The sequence below is a fragment of the Channa argus genome, unplaced genomic scaffold (genome assembly GCF_033026475.1).
Source record: "Channa argus isolate prfri unplaced genomic scaffold, Channa argus male v1.0 Contig014, whole genome shotgun sequence".
In the NCBI taxonomy this organism is placed as follows: domain Eukaryota; kingdom Metazoa; phylum Chordata; class Actinopteri; order Anabantiformes; family Channidae; genus Channa; species Channa argus.
In genome coordinates this window covers 820,713-835,907 of record NW_027125233.1, presented here as the reverse complement: position 1 = coordinate 835,907, position 15,195 = coordinate 820,713, and the positions used below count along the sequence as shown (strand labels likewise).

Here is a 15,195-nt window from a genome sequence, read left to right as displayed (position 1 = left end):
ATAAGGTTTGGAAACCAAGAACAGCAAACAGGTGTTACTGCCAGAAAGAGCCTCGCTAGCTGTTGGGAACCGTACTTTTAAAACTCCAGGAAGTGTAGGATGGACCAATCAGCTTCCTGTACTGCCCCTCAATCCGGCCAATCAGGCAGGGCACCTATAAGAACGAGAAAATAAAAACAACACATATGGCCAGGACCGTAACATGGTCTACTAGTAATGTAGCACGATGGTTGAAAAACCAATAAAGTAGCAAAACAGCAATGAAAGAACAAAATTTGATGAAAATATAGAACAATTTCTATGAATAAATAGGCAGTAACACCAGCTTGTGCTGCCCGTAAACCCAAGCAAAAAAGCTTACAGCACCTGGTATTCCCAGGTGGTCTTCCTACCAAGTACTAACCAGGCCCGGCTCTATTTGGCTGCCGAGATCGGACGAGATCGGGCGCTTAGAGAGCGGTGTGGCCGTAAGCTGCATTTGACATCATCAACAGCTCTTAAAAACACTGGAGAAGCAGAATGCATGACACTTGCTAAGAAGAAGACAAATGTGGCAAAGTACAAAGTACTATAACTGTACTGGTCTGTTACGCCCCTGTCCAGGGGGTCAGGGTGCAACATACAAAGATAAATTAGCATGTTCCCTCTCCGATCCCCAAACCAAAATCCAGGATCGAGATGTTCCAACAGAATGATATTTATTTTAAACGAAAGAAAGTGTCAAACAAAACATGACACTACAACTCAGGGCGAACCAAGGCCAACATAATAAACAAAATAAGCCATTTCCCACAGAAAGTGCTAGCTAGCCTGATAGAAATAAACAAACCAAAAGACAGTCGCTAACCCTAACTCCCTAATGTGAAAACAGTCCAAAGAAAATGGCTGTTCACCCCTACAGATTTAATACTATTTACAAAATATACAATTTATAAACAAAACCACGGCACAAAACCTAACAATTCAAAAATGCTAAATAAGGTTTGGAAACCAAGAACAGCAAACAGGTGCTGCTGCCAGAAAGAGCCTCGCTAGCTGTTGGGAACCGTACTTTTAAAACTCCAGGAAGTGTAGGATGGACCAATCAGCTTCCTGTACTGCCCCTCAATCCGGCCAATAAGGCAGGGCACCTATAAGAACAACATATCAAAAACAACACATATGGCCAGGACCGTAACATGGTCTACTAGTAATGAAGCACGATGGTTGACAAACCAATAAAGTAGCAAAACAGTAATGAAAGAACAAAATTTGATGAAAATATAGAACAATTTCTATGAATAAATAGGCAGTAACACCAGCTTGTGCTGCCCGTAAACCCAAGCAAAAAAGCTTACAGCACCTGGTATTCCCACGCGGTCTTCCTACCAAGTACTAACCAGGCCCGGCTCTATTTGGCTGCCGAGATCGGACGAGATCGGGCGCTTAGAGAGCGGTGTGGCCGTAAGCTGCATTTGACATCATCAACAGCTCTTAAAAACGTTGGAGAAGCAGAATGCATGAAACTTGCTAAGACGAAGATAAATGTGGCAAAGTACAAAGTACTATAACTGTACTGGTCTGTTACGCCCCTGTCCAGGGGGTCAGGGTGCAACATACAAAGATAAATTAGCATGTTCCCTCTCCGATCCCCAAACCAAAATCCAGGATCGAGATGTTCCAACAGAATGATATTTATTTTAAACGAAAGAAAGTGTCAAACAAAACATGACACTACAACTCAGGGCGAACCAAGGCCAACATAATAAACAAAATAAGCCATTTCCCACAGAAAGTGCTAGCTAGCCTGATAGAAATAAACAAACCAAAACACAGTCGCTAACCCTAACTCCCTAATGTGAAAACAGTCCAAAGAAAATGGCTGTTCACCCCTACAGATTTAATACTATTTACAAAATATACAATTTATAAACAAAACCACGGCATAAAACCTAACAATTCAAAAATGCTAAATAAAGTTTGGACACCAAGAACAGCAAACAGGTGCTGCTGCCAGAAAGAGCCTCGCTAGCTGTTGGGAACCGTACTTTTAAAACTCCAGGAAGTGTAGGATGGACCAATCAGCTTCCTGTACTGCCCCCCAATCCGGCCAATCAGGCAGGGCACCTATAAGAACAACAAAATAAAAACAACACATATGGCCAGGACCGTAACATGGTCTACTAGTAATGAAGCACGATGGTTTTAAAAACCAATAAAGTAGCAAAACAGCAATGAAAGAACAAAATTTGATGAAACTATAGAACAATTTCTATGAATAAATTGGCAGTAACACCAGCTTGTGCTGCCCGTAAACCCAAGCAAAAAAGCTTACAGCACCTGGTATTCCCAGGCGGTCTTCCTACCAAGTACTAACCAGGCCCGGCTCTATTTGGCTGCCGAGATCGGACGAGATCGGGCGCTTAGAGAGCGGTGTGGCCGTAAGCTGCATTTGACATCATCAACAGCTCTTAAAAACGCTGGAGAAGCAGAATGCATGACACTTGCTAAGAAGAAGATAAATGTGGCAAAGTACAAAGTACTATAACTGTACTGGTCTGTTACGCCCCTGTCCAGGGGGTCAGGGTGCAACATACAAAGATAAATTAGCATGTTCCCTCTCCGATCCCCAAACCAAAATCCAGGATCGAGATGTTCCAACAGAATGATATTTATTTTAAACGAAAGAAAGTGTCAAACAAAACATGACACTACAACTCAGGGCGAACCAAGGCCAACATAATAAACAAAATAAGCCATTTCCCACAGAAAGTGCTAGCTAGCCTGATAGAAATAAACAAACCAAAAGACAGTCGCTAACCCTAACTCCCAAATGTGAAAACAATCAAAAAGAAAATGGCAGTTCACCCCTACAGATTTAATACTATTTACAAAATATACAATTTATAAACAAAACCACGGCATAAAACCTAACAATTCAAAAATGCTAAATAAAGTTTGGAAACCAAGAACAGCAAACAGGTGCTGCTGCCAGAAAGAGCCTCGCTAGCTGTTGGGAACCGTACTTTTAAAACTCCAGGAAGTGTAGGATGGACCAATCAGCTTCCTGTACTGCCCCCCAATCCGGCCAATCAGGCAGGGCACCTATAAGAACAACAAAATAAAAACAACACATATGGCCAGGACCGTAACATGGTCTACTAGTAATGAAGCACGATGGTTGACAAACCAATAAAGTAGCAAAACAGCAATGAAAGAACAAAATTTGATGAAAATATAGAACAATTTCTATGAATAAATAGGCAGTAACACCAGCTTGTGCTGCCCGTAAACCCAAGCAAAAAAGCTTACAGCACCTGGTATTCCCAGGTGGTCTTCCTACCAAGTACTAACCAGGCCCGGCTCTATTTGGCTGCCGAGATCGGACGAGATCGGGCGCTTAGAGAGCGGTGTGGCCGTAAGCTGCATTTGACATCATCAACAGCTCTTAAAAACGTTGGAGAAGCAGAATGCATGAAACTTGCTAAGACGAAGATAAATGTGGCAAAGTACAAAGTACTATAACTGTACTGGTCTGTTACGCCCCTGTCCAGGGGGTCAGGGTGCAACATACAAAGATAAATTAGCATGTTCCCTCTCCGATCCCCAAACCAAAATCCAGGATCGAGATGTTCCAACAGAATGATATTTATTTTAAACGAAAGAAAGTGTCAAACAAAACATGACACTACAACTCAGGGCGAACCAAGGCCAACATAATAAACAAAATAAGCCATTTCCCACAGAAAGTGCTAGCTAGCCTGATAGAAATAAACAAACCAAAACACAGTCGCTAACCCTAACTCCCTAATGTGAAAACAGTCCAAAGAAAATGGCTGTTCACCCCTACAGATTTAATACTATTTACAAAATATACAATTTATAAACAAAACCACGGCATAAAACCTAACAATTCAAAAATGCTAAATAAAGTTTGGAAACCAAGAACAGCAAACAGGTGCTGCTGCCAGAAAGAGCCTCGCTAGCTGTTGGGAACCGTACTTTTAAAACTCCAGGAAGTGTAGGATGGACCAATCAGCTTCCTGTACTGCCCCCCAATCCGGCCAATCAGGCAGGGCACCTATAAGAACAACAAATCAAAAACAACACATATGGCCAGGACCCTAACATGGTCTACTAGTAATGAAGCACGATGGTTGAAAAACCAATAAAGTAGCAAAACAGCAATGAAAGAACAAAATTTGATGAAAATATAGAACAATTTCTATGAATAAATAGGCAGTAACACCAGCTTGTGCTGCCCGTAAACCCAAGCAAAAAAGCTTACAACACCTGGTATTCCCAGGCGGTCTTCCTACCAAGTACTAACCAGGCCCGGCTCTATTTGGCTGCCGAGATCGGACGAGATCGGGCGCTTAGAGAGCGGTGTGGCCGTAAGCTGCATTTGACATCATCAACAGCTCTTAAAAACACTGGAGAAGCAGAATGCATGACACTTGCTAAGAAGAAGACAAATGTGGCAAAGTACAAAGTACTATAACTGTACTGGTCTGTTACGCCCCTGTCCAGGGGGTCAGGGTGCAACATACAAAGATAAATTAGCATGTTCCCTCTCCGATCCCCAAACCAAAATCCAGGATCGAGATGTTCCAACAGAATGATATTTATTTTAAACGAAAGAAAGTGTCAAACAAAACATGACACTACAACTCAGGGCGAACCAAGGCCAACATAATAAACAAAATAAGCCATTTCCCACAGAAAGTGCTAGCTAGCCTGATAGAAATAAACAAACCAAAAGACAGTCGCTAACCCTAACTCCCTAATGTGAAAACAGTCCAAAAAAAATGGCTGTTCACCCCTACAGATTTAATACTATTTACAAAATATACAATTTATAAACAAAACCACGGCACAAAACCTAACAATTCAAAAATGCTAAATAAGGTTTGGAAACCAAGAACAGCAAACAGGTGCTGCTGCCAGAAAGAGCCTCGCTAGCTGTTGGGAACCGTACTTTTAAAACTCCAGGAAGTGTAGGATGGACCAATCAGCTTCCTGTACTGCCCCTCAATCCGGCCAATCAGGCAGGGCACCTATAAGAACGAGAAAATAAAAACAACACATATGGCCAGGACCGTAACATGGTCTACTAGTAATGAAGCACGATGGTTGAAAAACCAATAAAGTAGCAAAACAGCAATGAAAGAACAAAATTTGATGAAAATATAGAACAATTTCTATGAATAAATAGGCAGTAACACCAGCTTGTGCTGCCCGTAAACCCAAGCAAAAAAGCTTACAACACCTGGTATTCCCAGGCGGTCTTCCTACCAAGTACTAACCAGGCCCGGCTCTATTTGGCTGCCGAGATCGGACGAGATCGGGCGCTTAGAGAGCGGTGTGGCCGTAAGCTGCATTTGACATCATCAACAGCTCTTAAAAACACTGGAGAAGCAGAATGCATGACACTTGCTAAGAAGAAGACAAATGTGGCAAAGTACAAAGTACTATAACTGTACTGGTCTGTTACGCCCCTGTCCAGGGGGTCAGGGTGCAACATACAAAGATAAATTAGCATGTTCCCTCTCCGATCCCCAAACCAAAATCCAGGATCGAGATGTTCCAACAGAATGATATTTATTTTAAACGAAAGAAAGTGTCAAACAAAACATGACACTACAACTCAGGGCGAACCAAGGCCAACATAATAAACAAAATAAGCCATTTCCCACAGAAAGTGCTAGCTAGCCTGATAGAAATAAACAAACCAAAAGACAGTCGCTAACCCTAACTCCCTAATGTGAAAACAGTCCAAAAAAAATGGCTGTTCACCCCTACAGATTTAATACTATTTACAAAATATACAATTTATAAACAAAACCACGGCACAAAACCTAACAATTCAAAAATGCTAAATAAGGTTTGGAAACCAAGAACAGCAAACAGGTGCTGCTGCCAGAAAGAGCCTCGCTAGCTGTTGGGAACCGTACTTTTAAAACTCCAGGAAGTGTAGGATGGACCAATCAGCTTCCTGTACTGCCCCTCAATCCGGCCAATCAGGCAGGGCACCTATAAGAACGAGAAAATAAAAACAACACATATGGCCAGGACCGTAACATGGTCTACTAGTAATGAAGCACGATGGTTGAAAAACCAATAAAGTAGCAAAACAGCAATGAAAGAACAAAATTTGATGAAAATATAGAACAATTTCTATGAATAAATAGGCAGTAACACCAGCTTGTGCTGCCCGTAAACCCAAGCAAAAAAGCTTACAACACCTGGTATTCCCAGGCGGTCTTCCTACCAAGTACTAACCAGGCCCGGCTCTATTTGGCTGCCGAGATCGGACGAGATCGGGCGCTTAGAGAGCGGTGTGGCCGTAAGCTGCATTTGACATCATCAACAGCTCTTAAAAACACTGGAGAAGCAGAATGCATGACACTTGCTAAGAAGAAGACAAATGTGGCAAAGTACAAAGTACTATAACTGTACTGGTCTGTTACGCCCCTGTCCAGGGGGTCAGGGTGCAACATACAAAGATAAATTAGCATGTTCCCTCTCCGATCCCCAAACCAAAATCCAGGATCGAGATGTTCCAACAGAATGATATTTATTTTAAACGAAAGAAAGTGTCAAACAAAACATGACACTACAACTCAGGGCGAACCAAGGCCAACATAATAAACAAAATAAGCCATTTCCCACAGAAAGTGCTAGCTAGCCTGATAGAAATAAACAAACCAAAAGACAGTCGCTAACCCTAACTCCCTAATGTGAAAACAGTCCAAAAAAAATGGCTGTTCACCCCTACAGATTTAATACTATTTACAAAATATACAATTTATAAACAAAACCACGGCACAAAACCTAACAATTCAAAAATGCTAAATAAGGTTTGGAAACCAAGAACAGCAAACAGGTGCTGCTGCCAGAAAGAGCCTCGCTAGCTGTTGGGAACCGTACTTTTAAAACTCCAGGAAGTGTAGGATGGACCAATCAGCTTCCTGTACTGCCCCTCAATCCGGCCAATCAGGCAGGGCACCTATAAGAACGAGAAAATAAAAACAACACATATGGCCAGGACCGTAACATGGTCTACTAGTAATGAAGCACGATGGTTGAAAAACCAATAAAGTAGCAAAACAGCAATGAAAGAACAAAATTTGATGAAAATATAGAACAATTTCTATGAATAAATAGGCAGTAACACCAGCTTGTGCTGCCCGTAAACCCAAGCAAAAAAGCTTACAACACCTGGTATTCCCAGGCGGTCTTCCTACCAAGTACTAACCAGGCCCGGCTCTATTTGGCTGCCGAGATCGGACGAGATCGGGCGCTTAGAGAGCGGTGTGGCCGTAAGCTGCATTTGACATCATCAACAGCTCTTAAAAACACTGGAGAAGCAGAATGCATGACACTTGCTAAGAAGAAGACAAATGTGGCAAAGTACAAAGTACTATAACTGTACTGGTCTGTTACGCCCCTGTCCAGGGGGTCAGGGTGCAACATACAAAGATAAATTAGCATGTTCCCTCTCCGATCCCCAAACCAAAATCCAGGATCGAGATGTTCCAACAGAATGATATTTATTTTAAACGAAAGAAAGTGTCAAACAAAACATGACACTACAACTCAGGGCGAACCAAGGCCAACATAATAAACAAAATAAGCCATTTCCCACAGAAAGTGCTAGCTAGCCTGATAGAAATAAACAAACCAAAAGACAGTCGCTAACCCTAACTCCCTAATGTGAAAACAGTCCAAAAAAAATGGCTGTTCACCCCTACAGATTTAATACTATTTACAAAATATACAATTTATAAACAAAACCACGGCACAAAACCTAACAATTCAAAAATGCTAAATAAGGTTTGGAAACCAAGAACAGCAAACAGGTGCTGCTGCCAGAAAGAGCCTCGCTAGCTGTTGGGAACCGTACTTTTAAAACTCCAGGAAGTGTAGGATGGACCAATCAGCTTCCTGTACTGCCCCTCAATCCGGCCAATCAGGCAGGGCACCTATAAGAACGAGAAAATAAAAACAACACATATGGCCAGGACCGTAACATGGTCTACTAGTAATGAAGCACGATGGTTGAAAAACCAATAAAGTAGCAAAACAGCAATGAAAGAACAAAATTTGATGAAAATATAGAACAATTTCTATGAATAAATAGGCAGTAACACCAGCTTGTGCTGCCCGTAAACCCAAGCAAAAAAGCTTACAGCACCTGGTATTCCCAGGCGGTCTTCCTACCAAGTACTAACCAGGCCCGGCTCTATTTGGCTGCCGAGATCGGACGAGATCGGGCGCTTAGAGAGCGGTGTGGCCGTAAGCTGCATTTGACATCATCAACAGCTCTTAAAAACGCTGGAGAAGCAGAATGCATGACACTTGCTAAGAAGAAGATAAATGTGGCAAAGTACAAAGTACTATAACTGTACTGGTCTGTTACGCCCCTGTCCAGGGGGTCAGGGTGCAACATACAAAGATAAATTAGCATGTTCCCTCTCCGATCCCCAAACCAAAATCCAGGATCGAGATGTTCCAACAGAATGATATTTATTTTAAACGAAAGAAAGTGTCAAACAAAACATGACACTACAACTCAGGGCGAACCAAGGCCAACATAATAAACAAAATAAGCCATTTCCCACAGAAAGTGCTAGCTAGCCTGATAGAAATAAACAAACCAAAAGACAGTCGCTAACCCTAACTCCCTAATGTGAAAACAAGAGAAAACAATCAAAAGAAAATGGCTGTTCACCCCTACAGATTTAATACGAATTACAAAATATACAATTTATAAACAAAACCACGGCACAAAACTTAACAATTCAAAAATGCTAAATAAGGTTTGGAAACCAAGAACAGCAAACAGGTGCTGCTGCCAGAAAGAGCCTCGCTAGCTGTTGGGAACCGTACTTTTAAAACTCCAGGAAGTGTAGGATGGACCAATCAGCTTCCTGTACTGCCCCTCAATCCGGCCAATCAGGCAGGGCACCTATAAGAACGAGAAAATAAAAACAACACATATGGCCAGGACCGTAACATGGTCTACTAGTAATGAAGCACGATGGTTGAAAAACCAATAAAGTAGCAAAACAGCAATGAAAGAACAAAATTTGATGAAAATATAGAACAATTTCTATGAATAAATAGGCAGTAACACCAGCTTGTGCTGCCCGTAAACCCAAGCAAAAAAGCTTACAGCACCTGGTATTCCCAGGCGGTCTTCCTACCAAGTACTAACCAGGCCCGGCTCTATTTGGCTGCCGAGATCGGACGAGATCGGGCGCTTAGAGAGCGGTGTGGCCGTAAGCTGCATTTGACATCATCAACAGCTCTTAAAAACGCTGGAGAAGCAGAATGCATGACACTTGCTAAGAAGAAGATAAATGTGGCAAAGTACAAAGTACTATAACTGTACTGGTCTGTTACGCCCCTGTCCAGGGGGTCAGGGTGCAACATACAAAGATAAATTAGCATGTTCCCTCTCCGATCCCCAAACCAAACTCCAGTATCGAGATGTTCCAACAGAATAATATTTATTTTAAACGAAAGAAAGTGTCAAACAAAACATGACACTACAACTCAGGGCAAACCAAGGCCAACATAATAAACAAAATAAGCCATTTCCCACAGAAAGTGCTAGCTAGCCTGATAGAAATAAACAATCCAAAAGACAGTCGCTAACCCTAACTCCCTAATGTGAAAACAAGAGAAAACAATCAAAAGAAAATGGCTGTTCACCCCTACAGATTTAATACGAATTACAAAATATACAATTTATAAACAAAACCACGGCACAAAACCTAACAATTCAAAAATGCTAAATAAGGTTTGGAAACCAAGAACAGCAAACAGGTGCTGCTGCCAGAAAGAGCCTCGCTAGCTGTTGGGAACCGTACTTTTAAAACTCCAGGAAGTGTAGGATGGACCAATCAGCTTCCTGTACTGCCCCCCAATCCGGCCAATCAGGCAGGGCACCTATAAGAACAACAAATCAAAAACAACACATATGGCCAGGACCGTAACATGGTCTACTAGTAATGAAGCACGATGGTTGAAAAACCAATAAAGTAGCAAAACAGCAATGAAAGAACAAAATTTGATGAAAATATAGAACAATTTCTATGAATAAATAGGCAGTAACACCAGCTTGTGCTGCCCGTAAACCCAAGCAAAAAAGCTTACAGCACCTGGTATTCCCAGGCGGTCTTCCTACCAAGTACTAACCAGGCCCGGCTCTATTTGGCTGCCGAGATCGGACGAGATCGGGCGCTTAGAGAGCGGTGTGGCCGTAAGCTGCATTTGACATCATCAACAGCTCTTAAAAACGCTGGAGAAGCAGAATGCATGACACTTGCTAAGAAGAAGATAAATGTGGCAAAGTACAGAGTACTATAACTGTACTGGTCTGTTACGCCCCTGTCCAGGGGGTCAGGGTGCAACATACAAAGATAAATTAGCATGTTCCCTCTCCGATCCCCAAACCAAAATCCAGGATCGAGATGTTCCAACAGAATGATATTTATTTTAAACGAAAGAAAGTGTCAAACAAAACATGACACTACAACTCAGGGCGAACCAAGGCCAACATAATAAACAAAATAAGCCATTTCCCACAGAAAGTGCTAGCTAGCCTGATAGAAATAAACAAACCAAAAGACAGTCGCTAACCCTAACTCCCTAATGTGAAAACAAGAGAAAACAATCAAAAGAAAATGGCTGTTCACCCCTACAGATTTAATACGAATTACAAAATATACAATTTATAAACAAAACCACGGCACAAAACCTAAGAATTCAAAAATGCTAAATAAGGTTTGGAAACCAAGAACAGCAAACAGGTGCTGCTGCCAGAAAGAGCCTCGCTAGCTGTTGGGAACCGTACTTTTAAAACTCCAGGAAGTGTAGGATGGACCAATCAGCTTCCTGTACTGCCCCTCAATCCGGCCAATCAGGCAGGGCACCTATAAGAACGAGAAAATAAAAACAACACATATGGCCAGGACCGTAACATGGTCTACTAGTAATGAAGCACGATGGTTTTAAAAACCAATAAAGTAGCAAAACAGCAATGAAAGAACAAAATTTGATGAAAATATAGAACAATTTCTATGAATAAATTGGCAGTAACACCAGCTTGTGCTGCCCGTAAACCCAAGCAAAAAAGCTTACAGCACCTGGTATTCCCAGGCGGTCTTCCTACCAAGTACTAACCAGGCCCGGCTCTATTTGGCTGCCGAGATCGGACGAGATCGGGCGCTTAGAGAGCGGTGTGGCCGTAAGCTGCATTTGACATCATCAACAGCTCTTAAAAACGCTGGAGAAGCACAATGCATGACACTTGCTAAGAAGAAGATAAATGTGGCAAAGTACAAAGTACTATAACTGTACTGGTCTGTTACGCCCCTGTCCAGGGGGTCAGGGTGCAACATACAAAGATAAATTAGCATGTTCCCTCTCCGATCCCCAAACCAAAATCCAGGATCGAGATGTTCCAACAGAATGATATTTATTTTAAACGAAAGAAAGTGTCAAACAAAACATGACACTACAACTCAGGGCGAACCAAGGCCAACATAATAAACAAAATAAGCCATTTCCCACAGAAAGTGCTAGCTAGCCTGATAGAAATAAACAAACCAAAAGACAGTCGCTAACCCTAACTCCCTAATGTGAAAACAGTCCAAAGAAAATGGCTGTTCACCCCTACAGATTTAATACTATTTACAAAATATACAATTTATAAACAAAACCACGGCACAAAACCTAACAATTCAAAAATGCTAAATAAGGTTTGGAAACCAAGAACAGCAAACAGGTGCTGCTGCCAGAAAGAGCCTCGCTAGCTGTTGGGAACCGTACTTTTAAAACTCCAGGAAGTGTAGGATGGACCAATCAGCTTCCTGTACTGCCCCCCAATCCGGCCAATCAGGCAGGGCACCTATAAGAACAACAAATCAAAAACAACACATATGGCCAGGACCCTAACATGGTCTACTAGTAATGAAGCACGATGGTTGAAAAACCAATAAAGTAGCAAAACAGCAATGAAAGAACAAAATTTGATGAAAATATAGAACAATTTCTATGAATAAATAGGCAGTAACACCAGCTTGTGCTGCCCGTAAACCCAAGCAAAAAAGCTTACAACACCTGGTATTCCCAGGCGGTCTTCCTACCAAGTACTAACCAGGCCCGGCTCTATTTGGCTGCCGAGATCGGACGAGATCGGGCGCTTAGAGAGCGGTGTGGCCGTAAGCTGCATTTGACATCATCAACAGCTCTTAAAAACGCTGGAGAAGCAGAATGCATGACACTTGCTAAGAAGAAGATAAATGTGGCAAAGTACAAAGTACTATAACTGTACTGGTCTGTTACGCCCCTGTCCAGGGGGTCAGGGTGCAACATACAAAGATAAATTAGCATGTTCCCTCTCCGATCCCCAAACCAAAATCCAGGATCGAGATGTTCCAACAGAATGATATTTATTTTAAACGAAAGAAAGTGTCAAACAAAACATGACACTACAACTCAGGGCGAACCAAGGCCAACATAATAAACAAAATAAGCCATTTCCCACAGAAAGTGCTAGCTAGCCTGATAGAAATAAACAAACCAAAAGACAGTCGCTAACCCTAACTCCCTAATGTGAAAACAAGAGAAAACAATCAAAAGAAAATGGCTGTTCACCCCTACAGATTTAATACGAATTACAAAATATACAATTTATAAACAAAACCACGGCACAAAACCTAACAATTCAAAAATGCTAAATAAGGTTTGGAAACCAAGAACAGCAAACAGGTGCTGCTGCCAGAAAGAGCCTCGCTAGCTGTTGGGAACCGTACTTTTAAAACTCCAGGAAGTGTAGGATGGACCAATCAGCTTCCTGTACTGCCCCCCAATCCGGCCAATCAGGCAGGGCACCTATAAGAACAACAAATCAAAAACAACACATATGGCCAGGACCGTAACATGGTCTACTAGTAATGAAGCACGATGGTTGAAAAACCAATAAAGTAGCAAAACAGCAATGAAAGAACAAAATTTGATGAAAATATAGAACAATTTCTATGAATAAATAGGCAGTAACACCAGCTTGTGCTGCCCGTAAACCCAAGCAAAAAAGCTTACAGCACCTGGTATTCCCAGGCGGTCTTCCTACCAAGTACTAACCAGGCCCGGCTCTATTTGGCTGCCGAGATCGGACGAGATCGGGCGCTTAGAGAGCGGTGTGGCCGTAAGCTGCATTTGACATCATCAACAGCTCTTAAAAACGCTGGAGAAGCAGAATGCATGACACTTGCTAAGAAGAAGATAAATGTGGCAAAGTACAGAGTACTATAACTGTACTGGTCTGTTACGCCCCTGTCCAGGGGGTCAGGGTGCAACATACAAAGATAAATTAGCATGTTCCCTCTCCGATCCCCAAACCAAAATCCAGGATCGAGATGTTCCAACAGAATGACATTTATTTTAAACGAAAGAAAGTGTCAAACAAAACATGACACTACAACTCAGGGCGAACCAAGGCCAACATAATAAACAAAATAAGCCATTTCCCACAGAAAGTGCTAGCTAGCCTGATAGAAATAAACAAACCAAAAGACAGTCGCTAACCCTAACTCCCTAATGTGAAAACAAGAGAAAACAATCAAAAGAAAATGGCTGTTCACCCCTACAGATTTAATACGAATTACAAAATATACAATTTATAAACAAAACCACGGCACAAAACCTAAGAATTCAAAAATGCTAAATAAGGTTTGGAAACCAAGAACAGCAAACAGGTGCTGCTGCCAGAAAGAGCCTCGCTAGCTGTTGGGAACCGTACTTTTAAAACTCCAGGAAGTGTAGGATGGACCAATCAGCTTCCTGTACTGCCCCTCAATCCGGCCAATCAGGCAGGGCACCTATAAGAACGAGAAAATAAAAACAACACATATGGCCAGGACCGTAACATGGTCTACTAGTAATGAAGCACGATGGTTTTAAAAACCAATAAAGTAGCAAAACAGCAATGAAAGAACAAAATTTGATGAAAATATAGAACAATTTCTATGAATAAATTGGCAGTAACACCAGCTTGTGCTGCCCGTAAACCCAAGCAAAAAAGCTTACAGCACCTGGTATTCCCAGGCGGTCTTCCTACCAAGTACTAACCAGGCCCGGCTCTATTTGGCTGCCGAGATCGGACGAGATCGGGCGCTTAGAGAGCGGTGTGGCCGTAAGCTGCATTTGACATCATCAACAGCTCTTAAAAACGCTGGAGAAGCAGAATGCATGACACTTGCTAAGAAGAAGATAAATGTGGCAAAGTACAAAGTACTATAACTGTACTGGTCTGTTACGCCCCTGTCCAGGGGGTCAGGGTGCAACATACAAAGATAAATTAGCATGTTCCCTCTCCGATCCCCAAACCAAAATCCAGGATCGAGATGTTCCAACAGAATGATATTTATTTTAAACGAAAGAAAGTGTCAAACAAAACATGACACTACAACTCAGGGCGAACCAAGGCCAACATAATAAACAAAATAAGCCATTTCCCACAGAAAGTGCTAGCTAGCCTGATAGAAATAAACAAACCAAAAGACAGTCGCTAACCCTAACTCCCTAATGTGAAAACAGTCCAAAGAAAATGGCTGTTCACCCCTACAGATTTAATACTATTTACAAAATATACAATTTATAAACAAAACCACGGCACAAAACCTAACAATTCAAAAATGCTAAATAAGGTTTGGAAACCAAGAACAGCAAACAGGTGCTGCTGCCAGAAAGAGCCTCGCTAGCTGTTGGGAACCGTACTTTTAAAACTCCAGGAAGTGTAGGATGGACCAATCAGCTTCCTGTACTGCCCCCCAATCCGGCCAATCAGGCAGGGCACCTATAAGAACAACAAATCAAAAACAACACATATGGCCAGGACCGTAACATGGTCTACTAGTAATGAAGCACGATGGTTGAAAAACCAATAAAGTAGCAAAACAGCAATGAAAGAACAAAATTTGATGAAAATATAGAACAATTTCTATGAATAAATAGGCAGTAACACCAGCTTGTGCTGCCCGTAAACCCAAGCAAAAAAGCTTACAGCACCTGGTATTCCCAGGCGGTCTTCCTACCAAGTACTAACCAGGCCCGGCTCTATTTGGCTGCCGAGATCGGACGAGATCGGGCGCTTAGAGAGCGGTGTGGCCGTAAGCTGCATTTGACATCATCAACAGCTCTTAA

At 42.0% G+C, this 15,195-nt stretch overlaps 16 pseudogenes; all 16 read right to left on the bottom strand.

Annotated features, from left to right (window-relative positions):
- Window positions 1–354: 354 nt before the first annotated feature.
- On the bottom strand, window positions 355–473 carry LOC137112941 (5S ribosomal RNA; annotated as a pseudogene).
- Window positions 474–1,330: 857 nt separating this feature from the next.
- Window positions 1,331–1,449, bottom strand: LOC137113090 (5S ribosomal RNA; annotated as a pseudogene).
- Window positions 1,450–2,307: 858 nt separating this feature from the next.
- Window positions 2,308–2,426, bottom strand: LOC137112926 (5S ribosomal RNA; annotated as a pseudogene).
- An 858-nt stretch (window positions 2,427–3,284) lies between these two features.
- Window positions 3,285–3,403, bottom strand: LOC137112929 (5S ribosomal RNA; annotated as a pseudogene).
- An 857-nt stretch (window positions 3,404–4,260) lies between these two features.
- On the bottom strand, window positions 4,261–4,379 carry LOC137113154 (5S ribosomal RNA; annotated as a pseudogene).
- Window positions 4,380–5,236: 857 nt separating this feature from the next.
- LOC137113152 (5S ribosomal RNA) lies at window positions 5,237–5,355 on the bottom strand (annotated as a pseudogene).
- Window positions 5,356–6,212: 857 nt separating this feature from the next.
- Window positions 6,213–6,331, bottom strand: LOC137113151 (5S ribosomal RNA; annotated as a pseudogene).
- Window positions 6,332–7,188: 857 nt separating this feature from the next.
- On the bottom strand, window positions 7,189–7,307 carry LOC137113150 (5S ribosomal RNA; annotated as a pseudogene).
- Window positions 7,308–8,164: 857 nt separating this feature from the next.
- Window positions 8,165–8,283, bottom strand: LOC137112925 (5S ribosomal RNA; annotated as a pseudogene).
- An 867-nt stretch (window positions 8,284–9,150) lies between these two features.
- Window positions 9,151–9,269, bottom strand: LOC137112924 (5S ribosomal RNA; annotated as a pseudogene).
- Window positions 9,270–10,136: 867 nt separating this feature from the next.
- Window positions 10,137–10,255, bottom strand: LOC137112923 (5S ribosomal RNA; annotated as a pseudogene).
- Window positions 10,256–11,123: 868 nt separating this feature from the next.
- Window positions 11,124–11,242, bottom strand: LOC137112922 (5S ribosomal RNA; annotated as a pseudogene).
- An 857-nt stretch (window positions 11,243–12,099) lies between these two features.
- On the bottom strand, window positions 12,100–12,218 carry LOC137113149 (5S ribosomal RNA; annotated as a pseudogene).
- An 867-nt stretch (window positions 12,219–13,085) lies between these two features.
- On the bottom strand, window positions 13,086–13,204 carry LOC137112921 (5S ribosomal RNA; annotated as a pseudogene).
- An 868-nt stretch (window positions 13,205–14,072) lies between these two features.
- On the bottom strand, window positions 14,073–14,191 carry LOC137112920 (5S ribosomal RNA; annotated as a pseudogene).
- An 857-nt stretch (window positions 14,192–15,048) lies between these two features.
- LOC137112919 (5S ribosomal RNA) lies at window positions 15,049–15,167 on the bottom strand (annotated as a pseudogene).
- Window positions 15,168–15,195: the final 28 nt, after the last annotated feature.